Below are 16,038 nucleotides of genomic sequence, written 5' to 3' on the forward strand. Positions count from 1 at the left end.
TGTTTCAGTAGCAATGTATCTGGTAAAATGAAGAATCATAACACCTGATCTAATGATGGTCTGTGAAATGTCTTTAATGCAGCTGTTACTCAGAATTACCGAACAGTACAGGGGACCTACTTTGAGAATATCTTTGCCAATTAGCCTGGTTTCCTCAATCTCGTGATTTCATGGATGTGGAAAGTGAAATAGTGAAGAGAGTAGTGTAGTGGTAATGTCACAGGTCTAATAATCCAGAAGCTCAGGCCAGTGATCCGGAGATGTGGGCCCATATCCTGCCTTGACAAAAAAAAATGAACGTGAGGAGCTACAGCTTTCAAAGCACAGGGGCAGTTAGAGATCATCTGACCAATCTTCATTCGTGAACCGCAATGGATTGCATGATGTGCGTTCAGCTTGTGGGCATTCACTAATGCACAGCGATGACTGTTAGTGCTGGATACACAAGGGACAAATGTCAGAATTAATTTTGTGTTGGAGTGATTGCACATTCTTGTTTCCCAGCAGATATTGTCAAGAGTTGACGGAGAGTTGTGAGGAAACTGGGTATACCATGTATAACTCGTGGTAAAAGGGCCCTTGTAAACTTTCACCCTGTGAATCTTGGCCTAAGGAATTGACATTTTTCATATACTTCATGTTAGAGTTAATACTAACTTCTCAGGGATCAAAACACGGTGTTTCAGAGCCAAAGCATTAGTGATTTTAATTTCTTAGTGAATACATACATCTTAATAGAAAGTTAGTGGTATAGAGGTAATAGGGAGGATAATTTAGATACTCAAGCTAACGCTCTGAGTCTTGGGTACAAAACTCACCACAACAGCTAATGGAATTTAAATTTGATTTGAAAATTCAGGAATTGAAAGCTAGGCTTGAAGGATGCTGACCATGAACCAATCATCAATTGTCATAAAAACTCATCATGTGACCCATCATTGTGGTGCCCTCTGAAATGGCCTAGCATGCCACTCAGTTGAAGAGCAATTTGGGATAGGAAACAAATGCTGGTATTACCTACGACATTCGCGTCCCTTTGAAAAAAACTTTAAAAATGAAAAGGAATAGCAGAAAAAGCTTGAAATATTAATATATTTTGTTTGTTTATTCTAATGAAGTAGATGATCAGATTATTAAAATCAATATGAATTCTTTAGTGTTGTTTGTTTTAACTTTATTCTATTACAATGGTCATTTTCATGCCCAGTTCAGCACTCCATCAACCCATTGAAAACATAACCTGTGTAGAAAATGACCCCATCCATGACTTTTGGCCTCAATGATTCAAATTGTCCACGGGTCTATATAGTGTACAGGGGGTTATTGACTAAGTGCACTGAAGTTGAACTGATTAAATACTTGTTTCAAGGAGCCTTCACAAACATGATTGACCGCTTGGCCTCCTTATCTATGCTGTATTCTGAGAGTCTACTCTGTTTGACCACGTTTATGGCACTGTATAGTTCCACTGAGCCCAGGGTTTTATCTACCACACTTGAGTTAGCGTTAAAAATTCCCTGTACATTGCTGTGATGATAAATGAGTAATCTGCTCCTGTGTAGGTCTCCCTGTGTAGCAGGGTTTTATCTTGGGTTGAGGTATCCCACTGTAATAAGAGGCAAGAGATTTAATAACAACAGCGGACTACTTTCAATTGGCCTATGACCATTAACCATGCTCCCAGTGTTGACTAACGTCTTACATGTGCTGTAATATTCTATGTTCTATGTTCTAAAGACTTTGCACTGAAGCCAGCAGATAATGAAGAGTTATTCATTTACAAGTTACTAACATGACAAAACTCCCAGAATTACTTTGAAATTGCAGATGAAAACAGACTGTCCTTTCCAAAACAATTTGGGGTGGTGTTTCCACTTAAGCAATTGTCCCTAGTCCCGTTGGGAGTCAAAGTATCACTTTGATGAATCCTCCGAGATCCTTCTGTCCCTCCTGAAGTCTTGTGCCCAGAAGCTGTTCACACTCTATCTAAGTCCAGGTGTCTAACTAGTGCTTTTATACAGCAAAGTAGGATTCCCACCAACTTGATATTGGCATTAGCGCATCTTTTGTGTTAGTTATGTTGATGCAGACTTTGATGGCTGAAGGGCCTTTTCTGGACTGTATGACTCTAACTACCTGTGGTTCCTATTCATCTGGATATAAAGGCCAGCAATCCATAAGCCTCTTTGATTTTGAACCTATTAATGACTTTAATGTCTGATTCCAGCTTTCTGCTAAAGTATCCTGTCCTCCTCCTTTCATTCTGTGTGGATGACCTCACATTTGCCTACATTGATATCAGTTTGGCTTAATTATATCTGTTTACTTAAGCAATCAATAATTCTGTAAAATTTTAAATCTCCATCTGTCCTATCTATGATGTTATCAGCAAATTTGAGTATGAGGATTTCTGTAATGTCTAAGTGTTTACAAATGCTGATAATAAGGAAGTTCCTACTATAAGGAATGGTCCTAATTACCCTTTGGAATTGTATCTGTTTATATTTCACTGACCACAACTTGAAGCTTCTTAAAAATATTCAAGTAGGTTCCTCATGACCTGCCTTTTTCATACCTATAAGACTAGAAGAAATACAGCAAAATTGGGCTGTTTGGCCCATGGAATCTGCTGCACTATTTGATATGCTTCTCAACCCTATTCTCCCTGTAAGCCTTGACACCTTTATGAATTAAGAATCTATTAATCTGTGATTTAAATACACTTCATTATGTGTACAGCCCTCTGTGGCAATGACTTTCACAGATTAACCACCCACTGGCTGAAGAAATTCCTCCTCATCTCAATTCTAAGGGGACATCACTCTGAGGCTGTCCTAGTCTTTCCTACTAGTGGAAATGTCTTCTCCACATCCACTCTGTCCAGGCCTCTTGGTATTCTGTAAGTTTCAATGAGATCCTCCCTCATCCTCCTAATTCCATTGAGTACAGACCCAGAGTCTCAACCGCTCGTATGATTAACCTTTCATCCCCGGGATCATACTTATAAACCTCTTCTGGACCCCTCCAAAGCCAGCACAATATTTCTTACATGCTGGGCCCAAAACTGCTCACATTTCACATACAGTCTAACCCCAGATCCCAGCGCAGCCTCAATAGTACATTTCTGTTCTTGTATGCTAGCCCTTTCAAAATTAATGCTAAAATTGCATTGTCTTCCTAACCGCAAGCTGAACTGAACCTTCAGAGAATCTTGAACTAGGACTCCTAAGTCAGTCTGTGCTTCAGATTTTTCGAAGCCTTTCCCCATTTTAAAAAATAACCTGTCGCTTCTTCCTACCAAAGTGCATAATCTCGTTGTACAACTGCCACTTTTTTGCCCACTCAAGCTAACCAGCCTACAGTTTCCTGTATTCTGCCTGCCTTCCTTCCTTCCTAGACAGAAATGTTACATTATCCATTTTCTAGCCCTCGAAGGCAGTCCCTGACTCCAGTACTTCCTGACAAATCACCACCAATGCCTCTACAATCTCATCGGCCATCTCCTTCAGTACTCTGGGGCATAGTCCATCTGGTCGGGAGGATTTATCCACTTTCAGACTTTTCGGTTTCTTCTTCCTAACGGCCGCTACACTCACCTCTGCCCTGACACTCAGTTCTGGTATGCTGCTGTTGTCTTTTACTGCGAAAACTGATGCAATTCAGTTCCTTTGTCATTCCTTTGTTCCTCATTACTACTTCACCAGCCTTATTTTCCAGTGGTCCAATGTCTACCTTTGCCTCTCTCTTACCTTTTTATATGAATAAGAACTTTCTTGGAATTTTTTTATATTACTAGCTAGCTTACCCTCATATTTCATTTTGTCCATTCATTAATTTTTTTAAGACATCTTTTGGTTTTTAATAGACTTATCAATCCTGTGACTACCTGCTAATCTTCACAACATTGTTTGCTTTTATGCTTTCCCTGACTTCCCCTGTCAACCCAGGTTGCCACGTTCCTTGTGATGAATTTCTGCAGCGCATCCTGAAGGACCTGCAGAAACTCCTGCAATGCATCTCCACTATCTTCCCTGCTGGGCTCCCCTTCCAATCAACTCTGGTCACCTCCTCCCTCATGTCTTTGTAGTTATCTTTACTCAATTGCAACACCATTACAAACTGATTCAGTCTGGTTACTGTCAAACTGCAGGGTGAATTCCATCATATGCTCACTGCCTCCAAGAGATTTCACCTTTACCTCTCTAATCAAGTCTGCATAATTATACATCACCAAATCCAGAACTGTCTGTTCCCTAGTGGGCTGGACCACAAACTGCACCAAAACTGTAGACATTCCACAAGTTCCTTTTCTTGGGATCTGCTACCAACCTAATTTTCCCTATTCTGCATATTGAAGTCTTCCATGTTTATTATATCAGTGCCCCTCTTCTGCCTCTTGTAACTTCTGATTTATTTTCTCTCCCACAGCTTGACTACTAGTAGAAGGCCTGTATGTAACTCCCATCAGGGTCTCTTCTCCTTTTGTGGTTCTTCAACTCTACCCCCTCAGATTGTGCCTTCTGACCCTACATCACTTCTTGCTATTAATTTAATTTCATTCGTTTACTAACAAGGCAACCCTGCCTATTTGACTGTTTTCAATAAGGGATGTGGCCTTGGATATTTAGTTCCTAGCCTTGATACCCATAACATATCTACCAATTTCAAGCTGTGCTCCAAGCTTATTCACCTTGTACTTAAATGCATGCAGTATGAAAGAACAACACCTTCAGTCCTGCATTGACTGCTCCCCTTTCATATTTATCCTCTTATCTGCTGAGCATGAAGTTTGATTCTTGACCTTTTACTAGCCAATGGCCTAGTGGTATTATCATTAGTCTATTAACTCAGAAACTCAACTAATGTTCTGGGGACCTGGGTTCAAATCCCACCATGGCAAATGCTGTAATTATAATTCAATAAAGAATCTGGAATTAAGGGTTTAATGATGACGATGAAACATTATTGATTGTACAAAACCCCATCTGGTTCAGTAGTGTCCTTCAGAGAAGGAAACTGCCATCTTTATTTGGTGTGGTCTACGTGTGACTCCAGACGCATTGCAATGTAATTGACTGTTAACTGCCCTCTGGACAATTCCAGCTGGGCAATAAATTGTGACCTGGCCAGAGTTACTCCCCACCTGTGAATGAACCAAAAAAACATATTCCCTATCTGGAAACTTTAACCACCTCTGAGTCCTCCCCATTTAAACCTTTCCATAATTTTCCTTGTTACTGAATTCATCACTATTACCAACGTCCCTGTTATTTAGATTAAAGCCTATCCACAGACCTAGCTCTGTGATTCACTGAAAATCTGGTTCCAGTTTGATTCAGGTGGAGCCTTCCCATTGGAACAGCTCTTTCCTTCCCCAGTACCGGTACCAATGCTCCACGAACTCACACATATTTCTTCAACACCAGGCTTAGCTGATAACTCTTTGTATGTCCTCATTGGAGCCTCTTTCTTCATTTGATCACTATCATTGGTAACTATGTGGTCCACAACAGTTGGATCTTTCCCCACCTACAGTGAGTTCTTCTGCAACCCAGATGAGAGATTCTGAATCTGGGCACAAAGGAGGTAACAGCCGTCAGGACTCTTGATCCTGGCCTCAGAGAACAGTGTCTAGGTTGGCTGTCTGATCAGCAGTTTTCCAGCAACAGATGTTGCACCAACTGTTCTATAACCAGCTTTGCCTCTTTTACCTTTCTTCAATAAAAGGAATTGCATGAACAACATTGTAAAAGACCACTCCCTAACTAGAGAGAGTTCTCTGGAAGGTGATAGTAAGACCATTCTGTAATGTCATCACTTCCTTCAAACCACTGGGATGTTGAGATTCTTTTATTGTAAATATCAACACATGCTAATTAGTCAGCATGTTTACAATTTGCATGTTTTCTTTGGCGCTTTTATTCTGCAAGTAGAGGTGTTCCGAAGGGATATCATCTTCATAGAATCCTGACAGTCAGGAAGCAGGCCATTTGGTCCATCAAATCCACACCAGCCTTCTGAAGACTATCCCACCCAATCCACCCTCCCTGACTCTATCCCTGTAACCTGACATTTCCCATGGCCAATCTACCTAATCTGCACGCCTTTGGACTGTGGGAGGAAACCAGAGCACCCAGAGGAAACCCACGCAGACACGGGGAGAATATGCAAACTCCATACAGTTGTTTGAGGGTGGAACAAAGAGCAAAGAAAATTACAGCACATGAACAGGCCCTACAGCCCTCCAAGCCTGTGCCGATCCAGATCCTCTATCTAAACATGCGGCCTATTTTCCAAGGATCTATATCCCTCTGCTCCCTGCCCATTTATGTATCTGACTAGATACATCTTAAATGACGCTATCGTGCCTGCCTCTACCACCTCCACTGGCAACACGTTCCAGGCACCCACCACCCTCTGCATAAAGAACTTTCCACGCATATCTCTCTTAAACTTTTCCCCTCTCACCTTGAAATTGTGACCCCCAGTAATTGAGTCCCCCACTCTGGGGAAAAAGCTTCTTGCTATCCACCCTGTCTATACCTCTCATGATTTTGTGGACCTCAATCAGGTTCCCCCCCTCAACCTTTGTCTTTCTAATGTATATAATCCTAACCTATTCAACCTCTCTTCATGGCTAGCGCCCTCCATACCAGGCAATATCCTGGTGAACCACCTCTGCACCCTCTCCAAAGCATCCGCATCCTTTTGGTAATGTGGCGACCAGAACTGAACGCAGTACTCCAAATGTGTTCAAACCAAAGTCCTATACGATTGCAATATGACCTGCGAACTCTTGTACTCAATACCCCGTCCGATGAATGAAAGCATGCCGTATGCCGCCTTGACCGCTCTATCCACCTGCATTGCCACCTTCAGGGTGCAATGGTCATAACAGCCAGATCTCTCTGTGCATCAAATTTCCGCAGGGCTTTTCCATTTAGAACATAGAACATTACAGCACAGTACAGGCCCTTCGGCTCTCGATGTTGTGCCGACCTGTCATACCGATCTCAAGCCCATCTAACCTACACTATTCCATGTACGTCCATATGCTTGTCCAATGACGAATTAAATGTACCTAAAGTTGGCGAATCTACTACCGTTGCAGGCAAAGCGTTCCATTCCCTTACTACTCTCCGAGTAAAGAAACTACCTCTGACATCTGTCCTATATCTTTCACCCCCTCAATTTAAAGCTATGCCCCCACGTGCTCGCCGTCACCATCCTAGGAAAAAGGCTCTCCCTATCCACCCTATCTAACCCTCTGATTATTTTATATGTTTCAATTAAGTCACCTCTCAACCTTCTTCTCTCTAATGAAAACAGCCTCGCGTCCCTCAGCCTTTCCTCGTAAGACCTTCCCTCCATACCAGGCAACATCCTAGTAAATCTCCTCTGCACCCTTTCCAAAGCTTCCACATCCTTCTTATAATGCGGTGACCAGAACTGTACACAATACTCCAAGTGCGGCCGCACCATAGTTTTGTACATCTTCACCATAACCTCTTGGTTCCGGAACTCAGTCACTCTATTAATAAAAGCTAAAACACTGTATGCCTTCTTAACAGCCCTGTCAACCTGGGTGGCAACTTTCAAGGATCTGTGCACATGGACACCAAGATCTCTCTGCTCATCTACACTGCTAAGAATCTTACCATTAGCCCAGTACTTTGCCTTCCGGTTACTCCTACCAAAGCGCATCACCTCACACTTGTCTGCATTAAACTCCATTTGCCACCTCTCAGCCCAGCTCTGCAGCTTATCTGTCTCTCTGCAACCTATAGCATCCTTCATCACTATCCACAACTCCACCGATCTTAGTGTCGTCTGCAAGTTTACTAACCCATCCTTCTATGCCCTCATCCAGGTCATTTATAAAAATGACAAACAGCAGTGGACCCAACACCGACCCTTGCGGTACACCACTAGTAACTGGTCTCCAGGATGAACATTTCCCATCAACTACCACCCTCTGTCTTCTTCCAGCAAGCCAATTTCCGATCCAAACTTTCACTCTTGAATTGGATCTTCCAGAATGCATCACCTCACATTTGCCTGGATTAAACTCCATCTGCCATTTCTCCACCCAACTTTCCAATCTATCTATATTCTGCTGTAATCTCTGACAGTCGCTTTCACTATCTGCTACTTCACCAATCTTAGTGTCATCTGCAAACTTGCTAATCAGACCATTTATTGGAATTGAATGTGGGTCTCTGGTGCTGTGAGGCAGTAGTGCTAGCTCTTTATTTAAGGATGGCAACCAGTAACTACGACCATGCCACAGGGATTAGTGCAGGGCCACAAGTATTTTTAAAATTTTTTTACAGTTTTTTAATGGTTTAGATAAGGTAAGTGAATCTATTATCACCAAATTTGCAGGTAACACAAAATTTAGTGAGAAGACAAGTTTTGAGGATTACACAAGAAATTGATAGAGTGCTATACGCAGGTTAAGTCAGTGAAAAAAAAAATTGGAATATGTGACATTATGCACTTTGGCAGGAAGATTAGAAAATCTGAATATTAAACAGAAAGACTGCAGAAACCCGCAGCACATAAGAACTTGAGGATCTTGGGAATGTAGGTCTTTATTTTAAAGAGAATGGAGTATAAAAATAGTGTAAAAGAGACCTCGTTAAAAATATACAAGGCACTAAACAAAGCAAAGTATGTAGGACCCTGGAAAGCACTGAGGATCAGAGGAGCCTTGGTGTGTCTAAACAGTCTGTTAATGTAGCAGGACAGATAGATAAAAAGGTGAAAAAGGCATAAGGGATACCTGCCTTTATTAGCCGACTCATAGAGTTTAAGAACATGGAAGCGATGCTGAACTCTGTAAAATGTTGGCTGGGCCATGGGAAGAGTATTACTTCTAATTCAGGAATCTACATTACAGGAGGGGTGTGATTACACTGGAGATGGTGCAAATGAGATGTCCCAATGTGTTGCCTGGGCTGGAAAGATTTAGCTATGAAGAGTCATTGGATAGACTGGCGTTATTTTCCTTGGAAAAGAAGACCGAGGGGGAAACATGATTGAGATGTATAAAACTATGAGGGGAGTAGATAGGGTAGACAGGAAGAAATGTTCTCCTTTGATGGTGGGCTCATTGACAAGGGGCAAATTTGAAGAAGATGCAGGGAAAATGTGTTCACCCAGATTGTGTTGGGAATCTGGAACTCAATGCTTATAAAGATGGCAGAGACTGAAACCCTCATTACATTTAAGAAATATTTAGGTATACACTGGCCGTGTCAGGGCATAAAAGCTATGGGCCAGAACTGCAAAATGGGATTAGAATAATCAGGTGGTTATTTTTGACTGGTGGAGACTGGATGGGTTGAAGTGCATTTTCCTGTGCTGTCGATCTCTATGATCCCCTAATTGCCCAAAATCTGTCCACCATCTACAAAGCACAAGTCAAGAGTGTCATGGAATACTCCCCATTTGCCTGGTTGTGTGCAGCTCCAATAATACACAAAAAGCTTGACACTATCCATGACAAAGCAGCATGCTTGATGAAACCCCTTCCACACTATTAAGCATTCACTCCTTCCTCAATATGTATCGTACAAAAGTTGGATTGCGCCATATGAGGAGGCAGCTCAACACACCACCTCAAGGGCAGTTGGGGATGCTCGTGATGTACAAATCCCAAGAATAAATTCTTAACATGAGCGCTGAGCAGACCTGTAGAGGCAAGGCTATGAGGTCAGACAAAACAGAGGAAGGATGGGAGTTGCCAATGATGACGTTTCACACGCTGTAAGAATTAACCTCTCCTTACTTTCTTGGCAGATTCAAGCTCATGCTTCTTTGGAAATCAAGTAATTTATTTCCCATTGTAAGTGAATTTAGAATGGAGGAGAAAGGACAAACCATGTCCCAAAATATGTTGGAAGTAGAGCACAAAGAGCAGACGGTTTGTCAACCTCCCTCCCTAACTGACATAGTCTGTAAATGCACTCCTTTTGTCCTCTACTGATTTTGAAACAACTGGTAATCTTTAGGCACGTGGCAGTGGGAAATGGAATCATGGGGTGCTGCCAGAAACCAGCTGTTAGGAAGGACAGGGAGAGGATCAGAAATGAGTCTGTGGGCCCTGATTGAGAGGGGACAGCATCTAAATAGGTGTCAGGTGATTGTATAGTTTCCCATCGTGATCATAGCCACTGCGAGCAAGATTTTTGAGAAATGGATCTCATCCTGGAGCACTTGAAAGAAAGATTTGCTTTTATGTACCACCTCCGGATGTCACAGGGCACGTTCACACTACCACATAGATCCATACAATGCAAGTGCTTTGAAAACTCTGAAAACTCAGGGAGGCAACCACCTAGTGGTATTATCACTGGACTGTTAATCCAGAGACCTAGATAACATTCTGGACAGAGATAGTAGAAACTGCTGATGCTGGAGAATCTGAGATAATAAGGTGTAGAGCTGGATGAACACAGCAGGCCCAGCAGCATCAGAGGAGCAGGAAAGCTGATGTTTACAGTCCAGACTATTTCTGATGCTGCTGGGCCTGCTGTGTTCCTCCAGCTCTACACCTTGTTATCTCAGATTCTCCAGCATCTGCAGTTCCTACTATCTCTGTGCAAAAATGAAAGCAAGTTTTAAGGGATTTAGGGGAAGAGTCTAATATGTAGAAGATGCAGCCATAAAAAGCAACAACTAGAGTTAGTAACTGAAGCAGAGACCACGTGAAACGTTGAATAGTCAATCAGGTTAGTTTTTTTTCTGTGAAGAATTTAATGCAGCGCAGAATCTCAAAGTGAGCTCCAGCAGGGGGACATATCACCTGTACATTGGACACCAGGCTCCCAAGGGCCTGCTTGTTCGCTACTCGTGTAAGGATGGTGGCCGGTCACTTTAAGACTCTGATCACCTGATATAACGATCCTATCGTTTAGCTATTTGGTGCGTCACAAACAGTTCTTTCTAACTTTGCTGTTTGTGCACTTCCAGCTATTTAACGTGTCAGTCTCCTGCTCCTTCCTTGAACTTGATGCTATTTTCCTCAGACACCGACTGTGAAAGGACGCATCCCAGGAGCACAGCGGGACCGTTTTTAGGATGTTTCCTTTGGCGGAATCGCTAAAGTAGAAGACTTTGCAGTTCTCGGTCTGTAGCCCTGCCATTCCAGGTTTTTAACTGCGTTTCCATGTTTTCAAATGTGATGAAGGTTTTTGCCCTTGACTACTCTCGCAGACTGTGATTAAAAATTACCCCCACTTCCTCTCTAATCCTATGATTATATTAGATCTGTGTTCCTTTCTTATCAATCTTAAGGAGATATTTCCTCATTCATTTTTCACTCTCTAATTGTATACATCTTAGTCAAATAACCCAAACTTCCTCTGTTCCAAAGAAAACAAGACAGCCTTTCCAATTAGTTTTAACCCCCCCCCCCTTCCTCTCTGTGTGTCCTGTGGCTTTCCCTTATCTCACTGTGGGTGAGGGTCCCGACCTGAAACATCAACTTTGCTGCTTCTCTGATGCTGCCTGACCTGCTGTGTTCATCCAGCTCTACACCGTGTTACCCCCTTTTTTTAAAGTTGAGTCTTTATTTTTAATCAACCTATTTGAACTTGATAACCCTCACTGGGTGGGTATCCTTTTAAGTGAGGGAGCTCAGCTACAGACTACAATCCGTTAACCAGTCTGTTTGAAAACTGGAGAAATATCTGATCTGTGATTAAGTGAGTTGCAGCCAGTAATGAGTTACGGATGTCGCCATGGTCTGGAGCTGTTTTTCACGATGGTTGCCATTATTGGCAGATATACAGAGAAACACGTGAACAAAGTTGACTGCGTCAAGAAAATTTAGAAACTTTATTTTTAGTAGCTAGCTCAAAACAAGCAGGCCTGATGCATGCACAGGGAAGGTTGATTCAAGTGCATTTAAAGGTGGTTAACAAAATTGGAATAGGAGGTTCCAGTGACAACTTGGACGGAAAAGATATCTTCGACAGCTTGAGGACAGAAACCACTAAGTCATCGTAAACAGTTATTTTTCGGACTGGCGGATAGTAGACAGGGTGTCACCCAACAGTCTCTGCTAGTTCTGCTGTTTGCACTCGCTGTCAATGACTTGGATATTCCGAATACGGCTTGTATCTCGAAGTTTACGGATGGTACCAAACTTGAAGAAACTGTGACGGTGAATCCCGTCAACTGTAGCACAACATGAGTTAGTAGAGCAGTCAGAGGTGATGCATTTTGACGGCAGGGACGGGAAGAGATAATACAATATTCAGTGGCACAGTTTAAGGACGGTGCAGTTTTGGGATTGAATCTTTAAGTTAAAATGAAGAGCCTTATTGACAATGTGATTTGTTCTGAAGTCAGTGCACCTTTTTGTTTGGGATCTGACCAGAGTTTCACAGTTTTACTGAGAAGGTGCAGTTGGGAGACAGTGGCAGCCGACCGTCTAACAGTGAATAATTCCAAAGTCCCAGGAAAGTGTAGAGCATCTGAGTTTGTTAATAGAATGCTTTGTAATGATCATTTTGCTTCCACCACAAGAGAGAGCTGGTACTTGAGGATATGTATTCTACATTTCTATCTTGATACAAAATATGTCTCCTTTGTGCAATTGGCTGAATGCCAATAGTGAGAATTTGAATTCTGTTCCAACTGTGAGAGATTTGCGACATGTCTCCTTGCCTCTCTCCTAAAGAGTGGAAGTCAGCGATAAACTGAAATGTTCTGGTTGTGCTAATGGAAAAATTGGAATGCTGTAAGTTGCCGACAGAGGTAGTGTTTAGTCAATAGTGAGTTTAGTCTTCTGTTGCACTAAACCCAAAATTGGTGATATGGTGGACAGTGAAGAAGATTGTCTCAGATTACTGTGAGATCTTGATCATTTGGGTCAATGGACTGAAGAGTGGCAGATGGAATTTAATTTGAATAAATGTGAGGTATTGCATTTTGTTAATTCGGGCAAGGGGAGAGTCCTGGGTAGTGTTGTAGAACAGACACCTAGGAATTCAGCTACATAATTCTTCAGAATCTTCATCACAGACAGGGTCATTTAAGAAGGGGATTTGCAAGCTTGCCTTCATTGCTCAGATCTTTGAGTAAAGGAGTTGGGACGTCACGTTGAGGTTGTACAAACATTGAGGCCTCTTTTGAAATACCATCCAATTCTGGTTTCCCAGTAATAGGAAATATATTATCAAGCTGGAGAGAGTTTGGAAAAGATTTAGTGGATGTTGCTGGGAATGGAGGGTTTGAGTTATAAGGAGAGGCTGGATAGGCTGGGACAGTTTTCACAGGAGCGTAGGAGGCTGAGGGGTGACCTTAGAGAAGTTTATAAAATTTAAGAAGGGCAGAGACAAGGTCTTTTCCCTAAGATGGGGCAGTTCAAAACTAGGGGCAAATTTTTAAGGTGACAGGAGAAAGATTTAAAAAGGACATGAGGGGCAACGTTTTACACAGAATGGTTTGTGTGTGGAATGAATTGTCAGGGAAAGTGGTGAATGTGGGTACAGTTACAATGTTTAAAAGACATTTAGTTAAATACACGAATAGGAATGGTTTGGATGAATATGGGCCACATGCTGGAAGGTGGGACTATTTTAGTTTGGGACAATAAAAGATGAAATCTTTTTGCCATCTCTCAGCCAATAACTAGAGATTATTAGTTATTAGACTCTATGGAGATAGAACTGAAGGGACAGAGTGATTCATGTGCACAGAACTTTGAAGATAGCGGGACATATTGAGAGAATGCTTAGTAAAGGATATGGGATCTTGGACTTCATTATGAAATGCATTGAGCACAAAATCAAGGAGTCTAAGAAGTTCTGGTTGATACAAATAATAGGGAAAGATTAATCAAATTAGTAATTGAGGCTTTAAAGCCATAGTATGCAATTAGCAATATGCAACATAGTGCAGGGGTATGAAGTTTCTGTGATCACTTTTTTTATCAACAAAATATGGGTAATACTTCCATGGAAAGATAATATTGCAACCTAAACATTCTAAACTGTGAGTGTGTTAGCTGAGCGAGTCAATTATCCCATGCTGAATTCAATCATCTGAATGGTGAACAAAAGCAGAAGTTGCTGGAAAAGCTCAGCAGGTCTGGCAGCTTCTGCGACCAAAAGATCAAAGTTAACTATTCGGATCTGGCGAAGGGTCACTTGACCTGAAACGTTAACTCTTATTTTTTTTTTCTTCACAGATGCTGCCAGACCTGCTTAGCTTTTCCAGCAACTACTTTTGTTTTTGTCCCTGATTTACAGTATCTGCAATTCTTTTGCTTTTTTAAAAAAATCTGGTTCGCAACAAACAACTGCACCTCCCAGTCGCTAACCATTTCCACTCCCCCTCCCATTCTTTAGATGACATGTCCATCATGGGCCTCCTACAGTGCCACAATGATGCCACCCGAAGGTTGCAGGAACAGCAACTCATATTCCGCTTGGGAACCCTGCAGCCCAACGGTATCAATGTGGACTTCACCAGCTTCAAAATCTCCCCTTCCCCCACCGCATCCCAAAACCAACCCAGCTCTTGGCCTCCACCCACTGCATCCCAAAACCAGTCCAGCCTGTCTCTGCCTCCCTAACCTGTTCTTCCTCTCACCCATCCCTTCCTCCCACCCCAAGCTGCACCTCCATCTCCTACCTACTAACCTCATCCCACCTCCTTGACCTGTCCGTCTTCCATGGACTGACCTATCCCCTCCCTACCTCCCCACCTATACTCTCCTCTCCACCTATCATCTTTTCTCTCCGTCTTCAGTCCACCTCCCCCTCTCTCCCTATTTATTCCAGAACCCTCACCCCATCCCCCTCTCTGATGAAGGCCCGAAACGTCAGCTTTTGTGCTCCTGAGATGCTGCTGGGCCTGCTGTGTTCATCCAGCCTCACATTTTATTATCTTAGTGCCCTATTGAGTTGGTTTTCTAGTTCAGCTAATGCCGCAAAAGCTGTTACCTCAAATGATGCCTGTATTTCTCAGAGCTGGGGTATCGCAGGATGGCAGTGAAACACCTGAGTGCTCCTCATGTCTGTAATTGATGGCTCAACACTTTTTTTAGTTTTATTTTTCTATGCAATGTAGGTGTCATTAACAAGGACGTCCCTTATTACCCTTGAACTGACTGGCTTACTGCACCATTGCAGTGGGTCGTTCAGAGTCAACTATATTTCTGTGGGTCTGGAGTCACTGAAGATGCTACAAAAGCGTATGGTTAGATTAAATGAGCAGATGAATGGCGCATAATGTGGAAAATGTGAAATTGTCCATTTTGACAGGAAGAGTAAGATAGCGTCATATCTAAATTGAGAGATTGCAGAGTGCTGAGATGCAAAAGGATCTAAATGTCCCAAAGCATAAATAACAAGGTAAGGCAGGTACAGCAAGGAATTGGAAAAGCTAATAGAATGTCATTGCTTGGTCTTGAGGGGAATTGAACACAAAAAACCAAGAAGACGTAATACCAAAAGGCATAGGGTAGTAGAAGGCAATTCAGCCCATTGAGTCCACACCACCATTCAATGAGATCCTGGCTTAATCTGATCATCCTCAACTCCATTTTCCTGCCTTTTCCCATAATCCTTGATTTCCTTGTTGATTAAAAATCTGACTCGGCCTTGAATATCAATGACACAGCCTCAACCTTGTGGTAAAGAATTCCACACATTCACTACCCTCTGAAGGAAGAAGTTCCTCCTCATCTCTGTCTTAAACATATGAACCTTTAATCAGAGATTATACCCTCTGGTCTAGGGACATAATGCTTCAGTTTTACATAGTATCAGTAATGACATGCCTGGAGGACTGAGCACATTATTGGTGTCATAATTTTAATGAAGAATGTAAATGCATTGAAACAGTTCAGAGAAGTTTTAGTAGTCTCCTACATATAATGTGAGTTTTCCTTGAAAAATGGTTGGACAAGCTAGACTCCTATCCATTGGAGCTTTGGAGAGTAGAGCTGACTTAATTTAATCAAATAAAATCCTGATGGGTTGGGGCAAATATGGAGAGGATGTTTTCTGTTATGTATAG

The 16,038-nt window shown here is 42.2% G+C and overlaps 1 protein-coding gene across 2 annotated transcripts in view; it reads left to right on the top strand.

The window, feature by feature from the left end:
* The first annotated feature begins 10,922 nt into the window (after nucleotides 1-10,922).
* The window catches only part of LOC125446785 (hydroxylysine kinase-like), a 110,453-nt gene continuing 105,337 nt past the window's right edge, over nucleotides 10,923-16,038 (top strand). The window contains exon 1 of one of the 2 annotated variants that reach the window (XM_048520596.2): nucleotides 10,923-11,133. The gene's annotated coding sequence lies outside the window, so the exon portion shown is untranslated. Of the gene's footprint in view, nucleotides 11,134-14,181; nucleotides 15,372-16,038 lie in introns of those variants that run through there. The other variant, XM_059640212.1, reaches the window with a different exon arrangement.

Source organism: Stegostoma tigrinum, chromosome 36, assembly GCF_030684315.1.
Source record: "Stegostoma tigrinum isolate sSteTig4 chromosome 36, sSteTig4.hap1, whole genome shotgun sequence".
NCBI classification, from domain to species: domain Eukaryota; kingdom Metazoa; phylum Chordata; class Chondrichthyes; order Orectolobiformes; family Stegostomatidae; genus Stegostoma; species Stegostoma tigrinum.